General features: G+C 37.2%; 1 non-coding gene across 1 annotated transcript; it reads left to right on the top strand.

Annotated features, from left to right (window-relative positions):
• Positions 1-6083: 6083 nt before the first annotated feature.
• LOC120577776 (small nucleolar RNA R71) lies at positions 6084-6190 on the top strand. The gene has a single exon (XR_005643758.1). It is a non-coding gene; the product is annotated as a small nucleolar RNA R71 (small nucleolar RNA).
• The last annotated feature ends 17469 nt before the right edge of the window (positions 6191-23659 follow it).

The raw sequence follows: 23659 nt of genomic DNA, 5'->3' as shown, positions 1-23659 counted from the left end.
TACTGGACTTTCATCGTCATAATTTGCCAGAGATATGTTACTGGACTTTCATCGTCATTTCGTCATCATGATTCCTAGACACGACTCTATATGCATGCATGAGACAGACTCTTCAAGTATTAAAAGATCATAACATCATCAACAAATCAGAATCATAAATTCGGATTCTTCCTATTATGCACGACATCAAGACAAACAGATCATCATCATAAGTCAACATCGTCATTTTCATCATCAATGTATATTAGACACCATCATTCAAGTCATCATCATAATTATACGTCGTCATTCTCATAGTCTATATATAACATCATTACTCTCATCATCATACTGATATAGTTATCGTCATCCTCATCATCACTAACATATAAACATTATAATTTCTCATCGTATTTATTTAATTACATATATATATATATATATATATATATATATATAATATCTTCGTCATCACTCTTCGTCACATTATGGATTCCTCATTATTCATCTCTATCAACCGTTTATATCACCATTGTATCTCTTCACTAATCCAACCCTTACGCGTAATTCAATTCTACGTCAACTTCCCTATATTTTATTTTAGTATTAATTTTACGAACATACATTATTCTCTCATCTATTCTAGACTCTATAAACTTTATTCCTAATATCATACCATATTCCTCATTCTTGATCTCAAGTTGTTTTCTTATTCACTATCATTACATGCAAAGTCTCCGCTCTATATATCTAGGTTTTTCCTCACAATTGTTATTAACTCTTTCCTACTTATTCTCCTCAATAAAACGATTTTATATCTTATTACTTGTTCTCACGTTTGTCGTCATCTATACATCGTCCGTCCCCTAATCTTAACTTCATTTTAATTTTAATGTTATTATCTAACCTAATACTTCATTATAATTCGAGGTTTCATTCTCTTGATATCGGTCGTTATTATTTTCGTCACTCATTGTATCTACTACCTCTTATCCTCTTTCCTATGCATCTTGCTCCCTGCTAATCGATCATCTTCTTATTCATCGTTATCATCATTCCTGTTATGTTTTCAGTCCTTAATATACAACTCCTTACCTTCTCTTACATTTCGTCTTAACGATCTTATCATCGTTTACAATCATATTCTTTATTCACTTTTTTTTTACACCTTAAATGTTACTGTCTAACACTCATCTTAAGTTCTTTAACTACTTTGGTTCATTCGCTCTTTTACAACATAACAATATTAATGAAAAGCACCAACAACTTAAACATCATACATTTTCCACATAAGGCATATAAATATTTCACATAACCAACAATAGCAACATAGGCATCACATAAACATCTTGAGATATAACAACATCAAATGATAATCAACATCAACTTAAACATCTTATATAATTCACATAATGCATATACAAATATATTACATTACTATCAACATTAAATCATATTATAACAGCATCACAGATCATCAGTAATGTTATATTCAACCTCCATTCCTACCCCAAGGATCAACTCACAACATGGGTTAAATAATCTTAAACACCTTAATTGAACTCATATTACTTGTAGTTTTGAGGGTTGGAATTATTCCATAAGTTTTGGATTAACTTAGAAAAGGTTATACTGAATTTTCCTAAGATTTCACTAAGACCTCCTTGGACTAATTTCATCATATCTCAAAAACTAAAAATCATTTTCAAGTCAAACCAAAGCCACTGTAAAGCTAACTCAATTATCGACAACTTTCATGTTTACACCGAAAGCAAATTCAAAACAGAAAAGGGTGAAAATTACGAATATTTTCCAGATTTGCCTGCCAGAAATCGGTGGCCGATTTTGGCAACTCGGGGGCCGATCTTGAGCTTCACAACAGTTCAAAAATTAGTTTAACAATGCGTTTTTCACTTAAGAATCACTCTTAATTCACTAGATTCAAAACACAAACTCTCAAATTTGTTAGGAAACTTAACCTATGATTATTCTACAACCTGAACATCAATTCTTAACACAATTACCATGGTTTCTACACTTTTCTAATCAAACTCAACAATGGAAAACCTAATTCCCAATTCTCAAACTAAACCTCCAACATGTTAAATCTAATTATCAGAATCATAGGCTTAAGAAGATTGAATGTTAGTCCCACCCTTACCTTAGAATGAATGATCGGTGACTTCTCTCTCTCTTGGTTCTCCTCTTATCTTGTTTTCTCCCTTTTTCTCCAAAAAGCAGTTTCACGTAAAAACGTTTCTAAACCTAGTTTTCTTCTTATATCTCTCCTCATTCTATTTTTCTTATTCCCTCTATTTCCACTAAACTCCTCTAAATTCCAAAACAGCCCCAAATCTCAATATTTATTTTATTTTCAAATCTTATTCTATTAAATACTAAAATAAGCCACTTAATAAATCACATAATCATTTAAATATATTCTAAACTCATTAAAAATAATCAAATAAAACAAATAATTCAAAGAGGGCGTTACAAGAAGCATTGTCCTCAATGATTCAAAATAGAAGAAAGAGAAGAAGGAGAAGAACGAGATAGAGATTGAAGAGATAAGGTGAAAAAGAGGAAGAGGAAAGCTCACATTTTTATTGAGGTCCATAGGGAGGACCTTGGAGGTGGAAGTGTTGCATCATGTTCCGAAGCATTTGGTTATCTCTTTGGATATGCGGTTGCCCCTTAGGACATCATTCCTTAGCCCGGATAATTCAACACCTTGCCTTTGTTGCTCGGTGCTTATCCTTTGTACCTCAGTTTGCATCCATGCTCATCTTTCATTGTTGGCATTATGGTGATGGGGCTCCTCTTCGTGGTGCATGTTTGCACCGTCTTCTTCACCTTGATTATGCTCTTCAGGTACCTGTAATCCATCACCAACATACAACAAATTTGCTTCCACCTCGGTGTTAGTCCGAGATGGGTTAGGAAGCAGAAACAAAAGAGGTATACGAAGTTGAAGTGCATAAGTCATCGGTGGATGAAGCTTAATGAAATTCATAGATACAAGGGTTTCAATATTAAGCCTATTGTTGCCCTCAATTGGATTTATTCCTTCGGCTTCACTCACTCCAAACTTCCTAGCGATGAAGGTGATGATACCACCGACTACTATCTCAGCTCTATTATCAGGTCTAGCACCTATGGAGGAAAGGTAATCAAGTAGGTAGAAGCAAGTATGAACAGGGTTGTTACTAAGCATTGCCCAAAGCATAAAGAGTTCATCCGTCCTAGTTGTTCCTACCTCTTTTCTACCCCAAATGGTACAAGGCATGACTCTTCGGAGGTATCTAAGCACTGGGTTGTGAATGTTACTAGCCTTATTATTGCGAGGATTATATTGCCTTAACCCGGTAATGCGTTTCCAAAAGAGAGCGGGGTCATAGTCTTCCGACTTTAGATTTGGATTCCAAGAGTCATGGATGAACCCCGCATTTGCGAAGTCCATCTCTAACAAAAAATTTCAAGAGACATCTCGTAATCCATATTCAAAAGTCGGAAGGAGACTCTATGGTCGGGGTTATCAAAGTTCACTTTATCCTTCGTAAATTCAATAGTACTTAAGAATTCATAAGTGCAATTTTCAAAACCTTTCATAGGTCTAAGCATATCAACCCATCCTAAATTTCCTAGTAAGCTAAACACATTATCCCTTAGTCCTAGCACACTCAAAGTATAAGAATCAGGATATCGACAAGGGTGTAAAGGTTTAGAGATAAGAATCTTATACCTGTCCCTTTGCTTGGTGTCCTTGAAGATTATGCCATGATTCTTGGCTTGCGTTTTCTTCTTTGATTGTGGTCCTCCGGAAGAGCTTGCTCCACCTTTCCTAGATGCCATTATCCTTAACCTTGGTTTGACCTTTTGTGATGGTGGTAAAGGTTGGTTTAGTGATGGGGTTAAGGGTTAAGTGAGTTTTAAGAGTTGGGTTGTGGAGTTTGGTAATGAATTTGTGGGTTTTGGGTTAGGTTAATGGGGGTGACGAATTTGGGTGATTTTGGTTTGGATGGATGAAAGTTGTTTTTGAATGGTGTGTTATGATTGGAATGGTGCTTGTGATTGATGGGGTAAAGAAATGGTGTGAATTGGTGAAGTTTTGAGGGAGATATGGAGCTTTGAGGTTTTGTGGTTATGGAGGTTTTAGAGAAAAATGGAAGGATGAGAGATGTTTGTGGTTGAGAATGGGGGATGTAGAAGATGAAATGTGAGGTAAAACTGTACCTGGAGTCGGGCACGACCGTGCCAAGTCCCTGGAGTTTTGGTGGTTTTTGGAAGGCAAGGTCTGGCACGGCCGTGCCAGTGTGAGCACGGGCCGTGCCAAGGTTCTGGATAAAGGGACTTCAAAATTTTCCTTTTTCTTGAATCATACTCGGACAATTTCCTACAAAAAAAAAACTTAAAATAACAAAAAAAAGAAACAAAAGCGGTTAAATGCGTGGGTTGCCTCCCACGAAGCGCTTCTTTATAGTCATTAGCTTGACGTTAAGAAAGTGTCCTTAGAAGGGATCAAAGAGGTCATATTATGTAGATGACGCTAATGAGCGTTCTTTCACATCATGACCTTTAATCATGTTACAAGAATAGAGAGCGGGACCTTTCATAAAATTCTCCAACTCAAATCCTATCAGCTCATCACTCACTTGAAAAACAATCCTACCATTCTGGACATCTACTATAGCACCCGCAGTAGCGAGAAAGGGTCGTCCTAAAATTATAGGGCACTCATTGTCCTCATCTATGTCAAGCACCATGAAATCAGTTGGGATGTATATCCCTTCTATTTTAACGGGGATGTCCTCAACATATCCGACAGGTTGGATATCAGAACGATCGGCTAACTTCAATGTTGTTTCGGTAGGTTTTAACTTCTCTATTCCTAGCCTTTTAAAGAGGGGTAAGGGCAACAGACTAACACTAGCTCCTAAATCGCATAAGGCTCGGTTTAAGGTTTCACTCCCTATCATACAAGGGATGGCAAAACTTCCTGGATCTCTATGCTTTGGAGGTGGCTTCTTGATGATTGCACTTTTTTCTCTTGTCAAAGCTATTGTCTCATTTTGCTCTATAGCCTTTTTCTTTGAAAAAATGTATTTTAAAAACTTGGCATATAGAGGCATACGAGACAAAGCTTCAGTAAAGGGAATCTGAATGCAAATCTTTTTAAGTATGTTTAAGAATTTATTAAATTGAGCCTCCAAGTTAAGTTTAACGAGCCTTAATGGGGAAAGGGCTTTGTTCTCGTCAAGCGGTTTCTCTATCGCATCCTTCTCACCTAGAGGCTTAACATTCTCTCCCTTGACACTTTTGGCTTTAGCAACGGTCTCTTCTAACTTACTACCCCCAAGAGAAATAGCATTGACATGAGCTTTGGGGTTTGTTTCAGGTTGACTGGGAAGACTCCTGGTGTTTAAGAAGAGGTGGCCACTTGTTGGGCCACTTGAGAGATTCGGGTTTCGAGCATTTTGGTGTGTGTGGCGATAGAATCAACCTTGGTAGTGAGTTTGGAGAGAGAGTCGTTCAGAAATCCTGTTTGGTTTTTTAGTTCTTGGAGTTGTTTATTCTGATTCATCATGCAATTTTCCAACAGAATTTTCAAACTAGATTTCTGAGCCACCCTCTGGTTGTTTGTATAGCCAGGTGGTGCTACTTGCCCATAGGAACCTTGAGGGTTTTTGTAAAAGTTTTGTTGAGCATAGTTTAATTGCTTAATACTGTTAGTAGCACTACCTAACTGATATTCAACACCAATATGACCAAATATACCACAGATTTCACAAGGAGGAGATGTAGGAGAAGGTGTGACAGCATTAACATTAAGTTTTTCAAGTTTTTGAGTTAAAGCATCAACCTTAGCAGCGAGGTGATCATAATTGGAGACCTCGTACATACCTGCCTCCTTTCTGGAGGGAGTAGAGGCAGTGATGGCTCTTTCGTTAGTCCATTGGTAGTGATTCTGAGCCATGTCTTCAATCAATGCGTAAGCCTCCGTATAGTTCTTGTTCATTAGTGTTCCACCTGCAGCTGCATCAACAGACATCTTAGTGGTATATGTTAGGCCATTATAAAAAGTGTGGATTATGAGCCACTTTTCTAAACCATGGTGGGGACAAAGTCTAAGCATTTCCTTGAAACGCTCCCACGCATCATAGAGAGACTCCCCATCTTTTTGGTTGAACCGCGTGATTTGGTCTGTTAGTTTGGCGGTTTTAGAAGGGGGAAAGAATCGGGCAAGGAATGCTCGCCTCATTTGATCCCATGAAGTGATGGAACCGACTTCTAGGGAATGGAACCAAGCACTAGCTCTATCCCTTAAGGAAAAGGGAAAGAGATGAAGTCTTATGGCTTCTTGGTTCTCTTTTATAGTGCCACTGAGTCTAAGGAAGGAAGAAATATGGAGATTTGGATCCTCAGTGGGTGATCCAGAAAACTGATTTTGCTGCACCAAATTGAGTAGTGCAGGCTTGATCTCGAAGTTGTTACCCTCAACCGTTGGGTACACGATAATAGCTTGTGGCTCTTCCGTTAAAGGAGTAGCATACTCTTTGAGAGTGCGTTCAGCCGTAGCAATATTATTTTGTGCCTCTCTCTTTTTCTTATGCAAATATCTTTCGATCTCAGGAATAAATTCTTCGAGACTTTTACTTCTTCGCATAAGAAATCGAGAACCCAAGAAGTTAATGGTAATATAAAGAAAGAAAGAAGTAGAAGAAAAGAGGGAGAAAAAGGAGTTCTAATCACAAAGAAAGAGTTAATTAAATTAGTTTACTCCTCGGCAGCGGCGCCAAAAACTTGATGAGATAAAACCGCAAGTGCACAGTCTTACCGAAGTAGTATGAAAAGAGTATTGTTCCGACAGGGAGTAGTTTAATTCAATTAACCTTTGATAATGATTAGAGGAGAAAAGAGTTGTAAGTTGGGGTTTTCAAGCGTTTGAAAGATAATAATAATAAAAAGAGCCTTGGGATTATTGGTTCATCTAAATGACAAGTCCTTCACAAACCAAACTGTAAGCTTATAACTTTATGTTAGACCTAATTTCTCAAGACAGTTTCTCTTTTGTTCCTTTAGCAACCAAGCCTATTTCGCTGACTTGATTACTATTAGATTTTGGTTCCTCTAACAACCAAGCCTATTTCGCTAACTTGATTATTATTAGTTCCCTTGAAGATCGAAACTATATGTCTCAAAGATTGCAAAGACTATTTCGCTGCCTTTGCAATCCTTGTCTAAATTCACTTGTTCGAATATCAAAGCTCCACTTTCGTTTTATGAATTGATATTTGAGATGATGGATAAACAATTATCAAACCCTCTACTTTCGTTTCCACAGTTTGATAATGGTTGATCCATGTTAAAGCGGTGAATTTAGATAAGAAATTAGGGTTACATAAAATTAAGGCTTAGAGCTTGGCTTGATTAGGATTATGTCATTTAGACTTATCCAACAATCCCAAGACAAGGAGAAGTCTACTCACTCATATTCATCGTAGACATGGGGAAGAAGAGAGAAAGCATAAAGGTAAATGACAAGAAAATAAAGGAAAAGAAAAGAACTTTAATTAGAAAAGCAATTGTCACTTATTGAATTCCAAGAAAAGATGAATATTTGTGATGAATGGCTACTCTATTTATAGCATACATTCAACTTAAAATCTAAGCAATTACATTCGGGCTAAAAATAGAGTAGCTTAAAATCTAAGCAAAAGCAGCAAAAGCGACTCTGGAGGGTGGCACGGCCGTGCCAATGCTGGCACGGGCCGTGCCAATGCTGGCACGGGCCGTGCCAATGCTGGCACGGGCCGTGCCAATGCTGGCACGGGCCGTGCCAAGCTTCTAACTTGGGGGAGACGTATTTTTGTCTCCGAATCTTCGTATTTTTGCATTCAATCAGCTCCAAGTCCCTTTCTTTTGCTCCAAGACTCAATCCATCCAATATTCATTCCTGAAAAAAAATAAAATGCAATTCGTAGTAAACTATCTTAAAAAGGAAATAATACAAATATAAAATAAAATAAAATCTAATTAAAACTAAACTAAATAGCATATAAAAATAAGCAATAAATGACTCATCAGATCTACATTCCAATTTACTATGTGTAAATTAATTATTCAATTTTTTATTATTATTTGAAATATAAAGTACATTGGCTAAATTATTGGAGATATATTTCACGATGTAGTTATTTCAAAAATTAAATGATACACTTCTTCCAAAAAAAAAAAATTAAATGGTTACATCTCTATATTTGAAATTATTGTATTATGTTAAAAAAAATGCAAACATTTGGACGTATTGTTAACACCACAGTTTTAGGAGTATAGAATTGGGCAAGGCCGAAGCTCCTATCACTGACCGACAACTTTCTAATTTCATCTTCTTTTTCTCAGAACCCCTAATTCTGAAACACAATCCCTTCTTCCATCTCTCCACAGCCGCGCCCGGCTTTCGTCTCCCAACAACTGTCAATCTCGGCCTTCTTTGGACAAAAGAAGCTTATTTACTTTATCTCTTCAACTGTCTCTACCTGTCTATCAGAAAAAAAAATCTCCAAAGGAGTAGATAAAAAAAATCTGGAAAATGAAAAACATTTCCCAAGTTACCGATTAAAATGGGAACACATTCTTTATAAAAAAACTAGCAGAAGGAAGGGCACTACCATGCCTGTCTGACCGTGCGTTTTAATGCACTAACATGTGTATATATTTTAAGGGATAAATTTGACCTACATTTTGAAAGAAGAAAATATTAAAAATTTAATCAAAATTAGGTCTTTTTTTATAACTAATTTGGTCCCGGTTCTAGAATAGGTCTTCCCTCATTTTCAATCATGCTTAGAGAACAAAACAAATTTGAAATGAAATTTTCTAAAATACCTCAAATTCTATTTTTATTGTTCCAATTTGTTTCTTTTCGGATTAATAGTATATTCGGTGGAAATTTGTCGAGATTAAATTGTGTTTTAAATATGTTTTTAATCCCTATTAAATTACAAGCTGTCAAGTTTAATCTCGGAAATTTTGCATTCACTTTTAGTCCCTATTTGCATTTTAGAGGGACTATCTTGGAGGACTAAAAGTATCCATTTTTTTGAAAATATAGTTCTCAAAATAGGGACTATTTTAACAAACTTAAATATTTTGGAGGACTAAAATTACCTTTAAAATTTCATAGGGACTAAGCTTAAAAACTCTTGATTTTGTAGGGACTAAAAACATATTTAACCCTAAAATTATTCAAAAAATATATATTGATATATATTTTATTATTTGGAAATATTAAATGAAATAATTACTTTAATCATTATTAGAAAGTTTTTTCATAGTCACCAAATTTTGTTACAATATTTTGGAACACAACCTGATATATTTTAGTATGCAATCTAATATATTTCCGTACGTGATTAGACATATATTTTGGCACTCAATAATATATTTGTACTCAATATATCTTTTGTACTCAATATGATCTATTTGGTACTGAATTTGAGATATTTTTATACTAGATCTAATATGTGAATTACTTGTTCCCAAAGTTTCTCACATATTAGTTATGATTTTTCTCTATAAATAGGTAGATCACGTAGTTCATTCCACACACCGAAAAATATTGTGAAACTTCCAATCCTTTTCTTCTTCTTCTTCTTCTTCTTCTCTCTCTCTCTCTCTCTCTCTCTCTCTCTCTCTTTTGACTTGTGTTGACGAGTTTTTCCTCCTTTCATCTCTTTTATGTATGTCATGATCGCTATTTGCATTAATATTAATAAAAGAACAAAACTTAGATGAATTTTTTTATATGCTTTTCAAAGATAATTAAACTTAATTGCATGGTTTTTCTTATGATTATCAAAGATCACCCAATTGAACTAATTTGAAATTGAACCAAAAGTTTTAAGGTCCTAATTTGAGTCTGCAATTCGATTCAAGCCAACATTATGTGGATAATACTCATCATAAAAGTTTTAGGGAAGAAACTGACACAAATTACTATTACAAGAATATTAATGTTCATATGTATAAGAAAAAAGGAATAATCAGAGTCGGAGAAGAAGTGTTACCACTTTGCTTGGAAGGAATTTTGTTGAAAATGTCATGCAATAATAGACTATATAACTGTTGGTGTAAGCCCTAGAGGCCAATAGTTTATGTTAAACCTATCTTATGTATCATGACTTTTATTATTGAATAATATATGGCACTCTTTATAATATTTAGATAATGTTAATAAAGTCCTTAGAATAGATAGTTCGTGTAATAATATATTAAGTGTGACTTAATCATGAGATTACATTATCTTATAGAACGCTATTCTTAAATGTATCCGTAGTCAAAGCTTTAATATGAATAAAGGATAATAATAAAGCGTCGAGACTATTATGTATGTAGACTGATGACCGCATCTCATGGGTCATAGATATGAGATATCAAGTCTATACATAGATATAAATATTAGGAGTAATATTTGTATTGGATTGACCCACCGTGAGAATACTACATAGTAAGTTATGAAATTGTCATAAGATATTCTCACAATGATAATAATGTATATCACTCTTAGACCTGAAACCACTATGATCTCTAGATGTGGACTCAAGTGCTTTGTTGCCATTCTAACGTTGTCTGTAAAAGGATAATCATAACGTTGGTTGATGGGTACTTGATGAATCATGCTAAGGGACATGAGTGTCCTAGATGGGATTTGTCCCTCCTCATAAACAGGAGATATATCTTTAGGCCTCTTGATGAAATATGACTATAAATATGCATGGCCATGCCGAACTAAGTCAATATAAGATATTGGACTTATTCGTTAAATAGTATATTTCGGGATCAAGATAAATAGACATTGATCTATACAAGGGTGACACTATCTATGCCTTGGGATCAATGAAGATATTGAGACAAAGGAGTAATTATACACATATGTATTATCATGAAAGGTTTCGTCAGATCACTTGACATTCTTGTCACTTGGGTAGCAATGATGTGTTGCTAGATACCGCTCATTGTTTATAGTATTAAATATTAGATTTAATATCATTGCCAACGTGACTAGAACCTAAAGGGTCACACACAAAGAGCAGTCAAAAGAGATATATATAAGTACGACTTATATAAAGGGTGCGCTTAGTAAATAATGCTAATGATTTAGCAAAATTTGCTAAACTCGTATTGGGCTTACACGAATTGAAGTTTGGGTAAATAGAGTAAAGGATTAATTTAAAAGTGGTTTGCAAAGACGAAATCTATTTAGTGGTTTACTCGTTTCACTATTAGGAAAAATAAAATTAGCAAAAAAATTAATGACGAAATAAAATAAAATTTCTCACAAATTTCTTAATCGTAAAATTTAATGACGAAATTAGTGAAAGACTTCATATTTTCTCTCATTAAATTTCCCTCGCTAATGTTTGTTTTTTAGTAGTGTGTCAAAAACGAGTTTGACTTGCAAAGCACATAAGGAGTTCTATAAATAGAACCTGTAACGCCCACTTTCGTTTAATCGTTTATTTAATCGAGTTTAGGTGATTATATTATATTTATATAATATATGCATGATTTTGGTATGTCTTGATGATTTATGATGATTTGATCGATGAGGTGTTAAGTTATGAGCTTTGGAAGATTTGATAAGAATATGAGAATTATTTTATTGTTAAATAAAATAAAGATTTGAAAATAATATAAAATATTTAGTTGAGGGCTGTTTTGATATTTTAGATAGTTTTGGGGGAGAAAGTGAGATAAGATAAGTGATTAGAAAGAGGTATAAATAGGGAAGACCTAATATCTTTAGAAAACTATTGTACGTGAAAACTTTTGGAAAAAGGGAGAAAAGCTTAGAGAGGAGCAAGAGACCAAGAGTGCTGCGATTTTCTTCAAACAAGGTAAGGGGGAGACTAATGATTCAATAGCATTGATTGTTGTAATTCTGATGACTAATTGACAAAGTTAGGATTGAATTAGAAAAGTTTTGGAATTAGGTCAAAACCCTAAAAATTGATGATCAAACGGTAAAACTGGTTTAGATTGATGTAGAAACCGTCCTTTAACCTTAGAACATGTTTAGGATGGATTATGGAATCAAAATTAGGCTTTGAACCATGCTGTGTGTTGGATTTTTGAGAAAAACCCTAGTCTGCCCGTGCTTCTGTTCATCGCTCGCCACGGCGAGGGATGATCCTCGCCTCGCGAGTGATGAACTTCATCGCTCGCCACGCGAGCCCTTTCCCTTCGCCTCGCGAGTTGTTTGGTGCAACTCGCCATGGCGAGTAACCCTTTCTCGCCTCGCGAGCTTAGGCAGAGTGCATGTCATATTTTGTGTTTCGACATTTTTAGTTGGACCTTGGATGCCCTAGAGTGCCTGAACATACCTAGTATTGATTAGGAATGAATGTAGGATCAGAGGGAACCCATAACAACTTTAGTTTGGGAGATGAGTGGTACTCGCCATGGCGAGTAAGAACTCTCGCCTCGCGAGTACAACCAGAATGTACTTGCTTGAGTGTTTGTGCGATCTGTGTCGCACGTGTTGATCAAGAGCGAACCCCTAGTTGGTATTAAGACCTAATGATGACGTTTAATGCAGTCTGTAGAGTTGTTTAAGTTATGTTGATATTAAATGGACATGAACTAATGTATTGAATATTCGTGCAAGATACGAAGGTTGATATTCCTGATATTTATAAGCTATTGATATAATGATATCATTTTGTTTATGTGACCTGTTTATACTGCTTCCATTATTTAACTAAGTGCATAAGTCTATGATGAAGTTAGCTCCAAATTATTGGATGCATGTTGATATGTTGATTACGATGTTTTTGTTCATAAGTGTCCATGCATAGCATCTCATTGAGCTTAGTCCTCACCACGAATAATAGGAGCTTTGTCCTCCGCACGTTTTATAGGAGCTTTGTCCTCTGCACGATTAAAGTATATTAATACTTATGATGACGATTGGTACCACATGCATATAGGGAGTCTAAGAGCATTGTCACATTGTCATGATTAAGATGCCTTGTTGATGATGATTGAATACGTGATTACGTGATAAGTGTTTATCAATTATGTGATTTTGTTCATGATAATTGGATATATGATTATGTTATAACTGTTTAGCAAATAAGCAATGTTATTTAAGGAATGATTATGATGTTAATTTATGATTCGCAATTACATTGATTAATGTTATTTGATTATGAAATCTCACCCCTTCTGCTTGAAAATGTTGCCCTTCGTATGGGTAACTTGCAGGTGATCGTGCTTAGTGTGCAGGTTGTTTTCGTGAGTTGGCCTTGCCTTCACTGTGTCATCTAGGTCGCTCTGATACGTAACGGGATGGGGTTTATGTTTATGCATGCTTCATTCTCTTACGTGACTATTATGTTATTTTTATAATGTTATGGATTACGATTATGAACTATTTGATGGGGCCTACGTGCCAAAACGTTTTATGAATTAAGATTATGATTTTCCACTGCAATGGTTAAGATATTGGTTAAATTGTTATTTAACTGTTGGATTACGTTATATGTGATATCCCGTTGTTTGATGTTTACTCTGATAAATGTTATGTTTTAAGAATTTTTAAATATTGGGAAAACGGGGTGTTACAATTGGTATCAGAGCAGGTCGATCCGTTCGGTCAATTAGAGAGTCGTGTCGAGTCTTAGTAATATTTATATTACTATCTTATGTTGTTGTTGCTACTTTTGTAGAATCTCGGAAATGGCTGGAAGAAACGATGCTGCGTTAGCTGCTGCTCTACAAGCTGTTGCCCAAGCTGTGGGACAACAACCTAACGCAAATGCTGGTGCGAACGCTGAAGCTAGGATGTTGGAGACGTTCATGAAGAAGAACCCTCCGACTTTCAAAGGACGTTATGACCCTGATGGAGCCCAGACGTGGCTTAAGGAGATTGAGAGGATTTTCCGGGTTATGCAGTGCACTGAAGATCAGAAGGTGCGGTTTGGTACTCATCAGCTAGCCGAGGAAGCTGATGACTGGTGGGTTGCTCTTCTGCCTACCCTTGGGCAGGAGGGAGCTGTTGTGACTTGGGCTGTTTTCAGGAGAGAGTTCCTGAGAGGATACTTTCCAGAAGATGTTCGCGGGAAGAAGGAGATCGAGTTCCTTGAGTTGAAGCAAGGAAACATGTCTGTGACAGAGTATGCTGCCAAGTTCGTGGAGCTGTCAAAGTTCTACCCGCACTATACTGCTGAGAATGCTGAGTTCTCGAGATGCATCAAGTTTGAGAACGGTTTGAGGCCCGACATCAAGAGGGCGATTGGGTATCAACAGCTGAGAGTTTTTCCAGATTTGGTTAATAGCTGCAGGATCTATGAAGAGGATACGAAGGCTCACTACAAGGTAGTGAATGAGAGAAAGGGCAAGGGACAGCAGAGTCGTCCTAAGCCGTACAGTTCCCCTGCTGATAAAGGGAAACAGAAGATGGTCGATGTTAGGCGGCCTAAAAAGAAGGATGCTGCAGAGATTGTGTGTTTCAATTGTGGTGAGAAAGGCCACAAAAGCAACGTCTGCCTTGAGGAAATCAAGAAGTGTGTCCGGTGTGGCAAGAAAGGTCATGTTGTAGCTGATTGCAATCGTACGGACGTTGTGTGCTTTAATTGCAACGGAGAGGGTCACATTAGTTCACAGTGTACTCAGCCTAAGAGGGCGCCGACTACTGGTAGGGTCTTTGCTTTGACTGGTACTCAGACAGAGAACGAGGATCGTTTGATCAGAGGTACTTGCTATATTAATAATACTCCTTTAGTTGCTATTATTGATACTGGTGCTACGCATTGTTTTATTGCTTTCGATTGTGTTTCTGCTTTGGGTCTTGACTTGTCTGATATGAATGGAGAGATGGTTGTCGAAACTCCGGCTAAGGGTTCGGTGACTACTTTTCTCGTATGTTTGAAATGTCCTTTATCTATGTTTAGTCGTGATTTCGAAATGGATTTAGTGTGTCTACCTTTGAGCGGTATGGATGTGATTCTGGGTATGAACTGGTTAGAGTACAACCACGTCCTTATTAATTGTTTTAGCAAGTCAGTGCATTTCTCTTCCGTCGAAGAGGAAAGTGGTGCAGAGTTTTTATCTACTAAGCAGCTGAAGCAACTGGAACGCGACGGTGTCTTGATGTTTTCGTTAATGGCTACCTTATCTATTGAGAATCAAGCAGTGATTAATAGGTTACCTGTGGTGTGTGAATTTCCTGAAGTTTTTCCGGATGAGATTCCTGATGTGCCTCCAGAGAGAGAAGTTGAGTTTTCTATTGATCTTGTCCCTGGAACGAAGCCGGTCTCGATGGCACCTTATCGTATGTCTGCTTCCGAGTTATCTGAGTTGAAGAAACAGTTGGAGGACTTGCTTGAGAAGAAGTTTGTTAGACCAAGTGTTTCACCTTGGGGAGCGCCGGTTTTGTTAGTAAAGAAGAAAGATGGTAGTATGAGGCTATGTATTGATTATCGACAGTTGAACAAGGTAACTATCAAGAATAGGTATCCACTTCCGAGAATTGATGATTTGATGGATCAGTTAGTGGGTGCACGTGTTTTCAGCAAGATTGATTTGAGGTCAGGTTATCACCAGATTAAAGTAAAGGATGAAGATATGCAGAAGACAGCTTTCAGAACGCGTTATGGTCACTATGAATATTAAGTTATGCCTTTTGGTGTTACCAATGCACCTGGAGTGTTTATGGAGTATATGAATCGCATCTTCCATGCATTTTTGGATCGGTTTGTGGTTGTGTTTATCGACGATATTTTGATTTACTCCAAGACTGAAGAGGAACATGCTGAGCATCTGAAGATTGTTTTGCAAGTGTTGAAAGAGAAGAAGCTTTATGCTAAATTGTCTAAGTGTGAATTCTGGTTGAAAGAAGTGAGTTTTCTAGGCCATGTTATTTCTGGTGATGGAATTGCAGTGGATCCGTCTAAAATTGAAGCGGTATCACAGTGGGAGACTCCTAAGTCCATTACAGAGATTAGAAGCTTTTGGGTTTAGCTGGTTACTATAGAAGGTTTATTGAAGGGTTTTCCAAGTTAGCTCTTCCGCTTACGCAGTTGACTTGTAAAGGTAAAACTTTTGTGTGGGACGTCCATTGTGAGAAAAGTTTCGGTCAATTGAACAAACGTTTGACGACTGCTCCAGTGTTAATTTTGCCGAAGTCAGATGAACCTTTTGTGGTGTATTGTGATGCGTCCAAGTTGGGTTTAGGAGGTGTACTTATGCAAGAAGGTAAAGTGGTAGCTTATGCTTCAAGACAGTTGAGAATTCATGAGAAGAATTATCCTACGCATGATCTCGAGTTAGCGGCCGTAGTCTTTGTATTGAAGATATGGAGACATTACTTGTATGGTTCGAGATTTGAGGTGTTTAGTGATCACAAGAGTTTGAAGTATTTGTTCGATCAGAAGGAATTAAATATGAGACAGCGAAGATGGCTTGAATTGTTGAAAGATTATGACTTTGGTTTGAATTATCATCCAGGTAAAGCTAATGTTGTTGCAGATGCCTTGAGTAGGAAGACATTGCATATGTCCGCCATGATGGTTAGAGAGTTCGAATTACTCGAACAGTTTAGAGATATGAGTTTGGTTTGCGAATGGTCACCTCAGAGTGTGAAACTGGGTATGCTGAAGATTGATAGTGAATTTCTGAAAAAGTATCAAGGAAGCGCAGAAAGTTGATGTCAAGTTTGTGGACTTGTTGGTTGCTAGAGATCAGACTGAAGACAGTGATTTTAAAATCGACAATCAAGGTGTGTTGAGATTCCGAGGAAGAATTTGTATCCCAGACAATGAAGAGATTAAGAAGATGATTCTTGAAGAGAGTCATAGAAGTAGCTTGAGTATTCATCCGGGAGCTACGAAGATGTATCATGATTTAAAGAAGATTTTCTGGTGGTCTGGTTTGAAACGAGATGTGGCACAGTTTGTGTATTCCTGTTTAGTTTGTCAGAAGTCGAAAGTTGAACATCAGAAACCTGCTGGAATGATGGTACCTTTAGACGTGCCAGAATGGAAATGGGATAGTATATCCATGGATTTTGTGACGAGTTTGCCAAATACTCCTAGAGGGAACGACGCAATTTGGGTTATTGTTGATAGATTGACGAAGTCGGCTCATTTTCTACCGATTAATATTAGTTTCCCCGTTGCCCAGTTGGCAGAGATTTATATCAAGGAGATTGTGAAGTTGCATGGTGTTCCTTCGAGCATTGTGTCAGATAGAGATCCAACATTTACTTCTAGATTTTGGAAAAGTTTGCAAGAGGCTTTGGGTTCGAAGTTAAGGTTGAGTTCGGCGTATCATCCACAAACATATGGTCAGTCAGAGAGGACAATTCAGTCGCTAGAGGATTTGTTGAGAATTTGTGTTCTTGAGCAAGGAGGAACTTGGGATAGTCATCTTCCGTTGATCGAGTTCACATACAATAATAGTTATCATTCAAGTATTGGAATGGCACCTTTCGAGGCTTTATATGGTCGGAGATGCAGAACTCCGCTGTGCTGGTTTGAGTCAGGTGAAAGAGTGGTCTTAGGACCAGAGATTGTTCAGCAAACTACTGAGAAAGTTCAGATGATCCAAGAGAAAATGAAAGCGTCGCAGAGTCGACAAAAGAGTTATCATGATAAGCGTAGGAAAGATCTTGAGTTCCAAGAAGGAGACCACGTGTTTTTGAGAGTCACTCCTATGACTGGTGTAGGACGTGCTTTGAAGTCAAAGAAGTTGACCCCGAAGTTCATTGGCCCGTATCAGATATTGGAAAGAGTTGGAACGGTGGCTTACCGAGTGGGTTTACCGCCGCATCTTTCGAATTTGCACAACGTTTTCCATGTGTCGCAACTTCAAAAGTATGTTCCGGATCCATCTCATGTAATCCAAAGTGACGATGTGCAAGTTAGAGACAACCTTACGGTAGAGACTTTACCGGTGAGGATTGATGATTGTAAAGTGAAGACGTTGAGAGGCAAGGAGATACCTCTCGTGAGAGTCGTTTGGACGGGAACGACTGGTGAAAGCTTGACGTGGGAGCTTGAGAGTAAGATGCTGGAGTCTTATCCAGAGTTGTTTGCTTGAGGTAAATTTTCGAGGACGAAAATCTTTTAAGTGGGGGAGAGTTGTAACGCCCACTTTCGTTTAATCGTTTATTTAATCGAGTTTAGGTGATTATATTATATTTATATAATATATGCATGATTTTGGTATGTCTTGATGATTTATGATGATTTGATCGATGACGTGTTAAGTTATGAGCTTTGGAAGATTTGATAAGAATATGAAAATTATTTTATTGTTAAATAAAATAAAGATTTGAAAATAATATAAAATATTTAGTTGAGGGCTGTTTTGATATTTTAGATAGTTTTGGGGGAGAAAGTGAGATAAGATAAGTGATTAGAAAGAGGTATAAATAGGGAAGACCTAATATCTTTAGAAAACTATTGTACGTGAAAACTGTAACACCCTGTTTCCCAAAATCAATTTAATTATAATTATAAAATCAGAGTTCAACACCAAACGGCATGTCACACCACTATACAAAATTTCTTAAATAGGATAAAACTATTTAACAACATCTTTCATAAAACTTCATTAATTTGCAGCGGAATATTCTTCAAAATTAAACTCCATTATCCAACAATAAATCTTGGCACTAGGCCTCAACATAATAGTTCAACAATAAACAAAGGCTACATTAACTTGTTCCAAAAATTGATACATCGGTAAAAATTAAACTATAAATCCCATCCCACGTATCAGAGTCCTAGACACTTTGAGCCACCACCAACTACTCAGGGTCACCTGCAAGTTACCCATAGGAAGGGCAACATTTTCAAGCAGAAGGGGTGAGATTCACAACAAAATATAGGTAAAGAATGCATCAATTGAATCTAACACCCTATCAGATAATTCATCAACAATATTATATAAATATCATCATTTTCACATATCATCAACAATATTAAATTATAACCCTCTCAACAACATATGCAACCCATCACCACTCCACTAAGACTCCTCTAAACACCCATGCATGTGGTACCAAAAATCAGGGCCGTGACCCACACCGCTGTCGAATGGTTAAAGCATTCTCATCAGGACATAAGTCCTCACCACTAACACCACTTTGAGTAACTAGTACTCCACCACTTTGAACGACCGAGCGTTCCAGAGCCGAAGCTCTCCCACTGTTATGTTTATGCAACTAATCCCCTTGAGTATATCTACATACCAACCAATCTAACATATACATATATGTGATTCACCATCCAATTTACAACATTTAAGTGAATTTTAATTAAATACAACATACATTCAGTCAGCATCTATTCATCACAACCAACCAGGACATCCAGGGAAATATATATCAACATACAAGCCATGCTTAATTCAACAATATAAACCATCCAAACAACAACAGAAATCAAACCAACAAAATACTGGGCAGCTCGCCTCGCGAGCACATCTGCTCGCTATGGCGAGCTCAGGAAAATCAGGTACTCGCCATGGCGAGTTCGAGGCGAACTCGAGGCGAACAGAAATATGGTGCTCTCGGGAAAAATGATATTTTTCTCACTCAAACCTCAATTCTAAGCTCCCTAATCATCTTTTAAACCTAAAACTTGTTCAAGTCCTCTTAAAAATCCTCTAGGCACATGAAACTACCCAAGATACGGCTTATAACAACATTTTAAAAATCCAGATTTTCACAAGGCTACTCGCCATGGCGAGTTGTATCACTCGCGAGGCGAGCGATGAAGTTGTTCATTCGCTAAGGCGAGCATAGGCTACTCGCGAGGCGAGCGATGAACTTCTGTACGGGCAGAATGCAGGTTTTTCCCAAAAATCCCATTTTTCCTCAATTCACTCCCCAAATTAGTTTACAGATATGCAATGAAAGGTTTTATGCACTCAGAACCCATTTCTAACCCCAATTCAACGATTCCTACACTCAGAACCCATTAATCAACAAAAACCTAACTTCTCCCAATTCTCACATAAACCTGTTAGAACAAAATCAGAATTCAGAACCTATAAGATTGCGGTAAACCTCACCCTTACCTTAGAATTGCAGAAATAACACAGCAGAAATCGGTTCCTAAGTTCCTCTCCCTTGCTCTTGGCTTTCTCCCAAACTTGTCTGTTTTCACGTAAAACGTTTCTCTGGTTTTTCCTTTCTTAACTCCCAACTTGTAACTCCCCTAATTAGCAAATAACTCCCCACTAACTATATTAATTATAACATAACCCCCCAAACTCTAATTAATTATATTCTCCACTTATTCTAATTATTTAATAAAATAAATCATATAATAAATATATATACACCACATAAATCACCAAAAACCATATAAATGACACCACATAATCAAAAATAATTAAATAATGATTAGAGCGTTACAACTCTCCCCAAATTACTGAATTTCGTCCTCGAAATCTTACCTCAAACAAACAACTCAGGATATGAATCCCTCATCTTACTTTCCAGCTCCCAAGTCAAACTTTCACCAGTCGCTCCGCCCCAAACGACTCTCGCCAAGGGTATTTCCTTGCCCCTCAATGCCTTCACTTTCCGATCATCGATCCTCACCGGCAAAGTCTCAACTGTGAGATTGTCCCTAACCTGCACATCATCTCTCGGAATAACATGCGAAGGATCTGCTACATACTTCCGGAGTTGTGACACGTGAAATACATCATGCAAGTTCGATAGATGTGGTGGCAAGCCAACTCTATATGCCACCGTCCTGATCCTCTCTGAAATCTAATACGGACCAATGAACTTCGGAGTCAACTTCCTCGATTTCAAAGCACGTCCTACACCCGTCATCGGAGTAACTCTTAGAAATACATGATCACCCTCTTGAAACTCAAGGGCCTTTCTCCGCTTGTCATGGTAACTCTTCTGTCGACTCTGCGACGCTTTCATCTTCTCTCTAATCATCTTGACTTTTTCTGTAGTCTCCTGAACCAAATCCGGTCCCAACACAACACTCTCTCCTGACTCAAACCAACACAACGGAGTCCTGCACCTTCGACCATACAAAGCTTCGAATGGTGCCATTCCTATACTCGAATGGTAACTGTTGTTGTAGGTGAACTCTATCAATGGTAGGTGACTATCCCAAGCTCCACCCTGTTCAAGTACACACACTCTCAACAAGTCTTCCAATAATTGGATCGTCCTCTCCGACTGACCATCTGTCTGAGGATGATAAGCCGAACTCAGTCTCAATTTCGAACCCAGAGCGTCCTGTAAACTCTTCCAGAACCTAGAAGTGAACCTCGGATCCCTATCCGACACAATACTCGAAGGAACTCCATGTAGCTTCACAACACTATGTATATAAATCTCAGCCAACTGAGCTACTAGATAACTGATATTGATAGGAATAAAATGTGCCGACTTCGTCAACCTATCAACCACAACCCAAATCGAATCATGTCCCCTCGGAGTGTTTGGTAAACTTGTCACAAAATCCATAGAAATACCTATCCCATTTCCACTCTGGTACATCCAACGGTGTCAACAATCCTGCAGGTTTCTGATGCTCAACCTTAGACTTTTGGCAAGTTAAACATGCATACACAAAATGAGCGACATCTCGCTTCAACCCAGACCACCAAAACAACTTTTTCAAATCATGATACATCTTCGTAGCTCCCGGATGAATGCTCAAGCTACTCTTGTGACTTTCCTCTAGGATTAACTTCTTCATTTCTTCATTATCAGGAATACAAATTCTACCTCTAAATCTCAACACACCCTGATCATCAACCTTGAAGTCACTATCTTCAATGCCATTACCAGCAACCATCAGATCAACCAATGATGAGATAAAACCGCAAGTGTACGGTCTTACCGAAGTAGTATAAAAGAATATCGTTGGTTTCATCTAAATAACAAGTCCTTCTCAAACCAAAACCATAAGCTTATAATGTTATGTTAGACCTAATCTCTCAAGACAGTTTCTCTTAAGTTCCTCTAGCAACCAAGCCTATTTCGCTGACTTGATTACTATTGGATTTTGGTTCCTCTAACAACCAAGCCTATTTCGTTGACTTGATTGTTATTAGTTCCCTTGAAGATCGAAACTATATGTCTCAAAGATTGCAAAGCCTATTTCGCTGACTTTGCAATCCTTGTCTGAATTCACTTGTTCGAATATCAAAGCTCCACTTTCGTTTTATGAATTGATATTTGGAATAATGGACGAACAATTATCAAACCCTCCACTTTCGTTTCCACAGTTTGATAATCGTTAATCTATGTTAAGACGGTGAATTCAGATAAGAAATTAGGGTTACATAAGATTAAGGCTTAAGGCTTGGTTTGATTAGGATTATGTCATTTAGACTTATCCAACAATCCCAAGACAAGAAGAAGTCTACTCACTCATGTTCATCGTAGACATGGGGGAGAAGAGAGAAAGCATGAAAGTAAAAGACAGGAAAATAAAGGAAAGGAAAAGAACTTTATTTAGAAAAGCAATTGTCACTTATTGTATTCCAAGTAAAGATGAATATTTGTGATGGCTAGCTACTCTATTTATAGTACACAATTGACTTAAAATCTAAGCAAGTATATTCCAAGAATATTCCTCGGTAGATTGTGCGCCAAAATAGAATAGCTTGGAGTCCAAGCAAAAGCAGCAAAAGGTCTTCTGGAGGGTGGCACGGCCGTGCCAAGGCTAGCACGGGCCGTGCCAGGCTTCTGACTTATGGGAGATATATTTTGTTTCCCAATCTTCGTATTTTCGTGTCCAATTTGCTCCAAATCCCTTTCTTTTGCTCCAAGACTCAATCCATCCAATATTCTTCCCTGAAATATAATAAATTGCAATTTAAAGTAAACTATCCTAAAAAGGAAATAATACTAATATAAAATTATATAAAATCTAAATAAAACTAAACTAAAAAGCATATTAAAATAGCATATAAATGACTCATCAAACTCCCCCATACTTGAATCTTTGCTTGTCCTCAAGCAAAAGGCATAAACATAGTAGCATCAACAGTTAAATCAAATGACAATTAAATTAAAGTACATGTCTTCTCAAGGGCTTAAATCCAAAATGTACACTAATTACAAACTCAAGTATTTCTTGAAATCTTTATTCTACCCAACGATCAAGTTTCAAGTGAGTGTGTGTGTGAAGTCCAACCCTTTTCTTGCTCCTGTATAAGATAGGCATTATGAGGAAACATGGTCTAATCCTAGCACTAAACTAACCAAGGAAGATTCCTTCCACAATTCATATAAGAGAGATGGGAGTATTTGAGAATCTTTGTTCTTTGCCATATGCACATTTTAAGTTCTTTATTTAAGGAACAACATTTTCACGTAGGAGGTCGGAGGGCCTACCTCCTTCCCCAATCTAGATTCAGTGATGAGATCTTGGAATTTATTTGGCTTTTTGGCTTTTTATGAACTCCCTTATACTAACTTATACTACTGGCGCTTTGAGAATCTTTAAAGGTTAATGCACCACTAAGATTAGAACGCGTTTCCTTAAAATACCTATTCATACATTTACTCAAGGGAAGCAACTTTGTGTTTTTTTTCATTGGAGAATTTTATTCACTTTAAAACAAGATGTGGTTATATCAAGAAGACTTAAAACACAAGAGTTTGCTTTTATGTACAAGAATC

This window comes from Medicago truncatula, chromosome 8 (assembly GCF_003473485.1).
Source record: "Medicago truncatula cultivar Jemalong A17 chromosome 8, MtrunA17r5.0-ANR, whole genome shotgun sequence".
Taxonomy (NCBI): domain Eukaryota; kingdom Viridiplantae; phylum Streptophyta; class Magnoliopsida; order Fabales; family Fabaceae; genus Medicago; species Medicago truncatula.
This window is presented reverse-complemented; position numbering and strand designations above follow the sequence as displayed.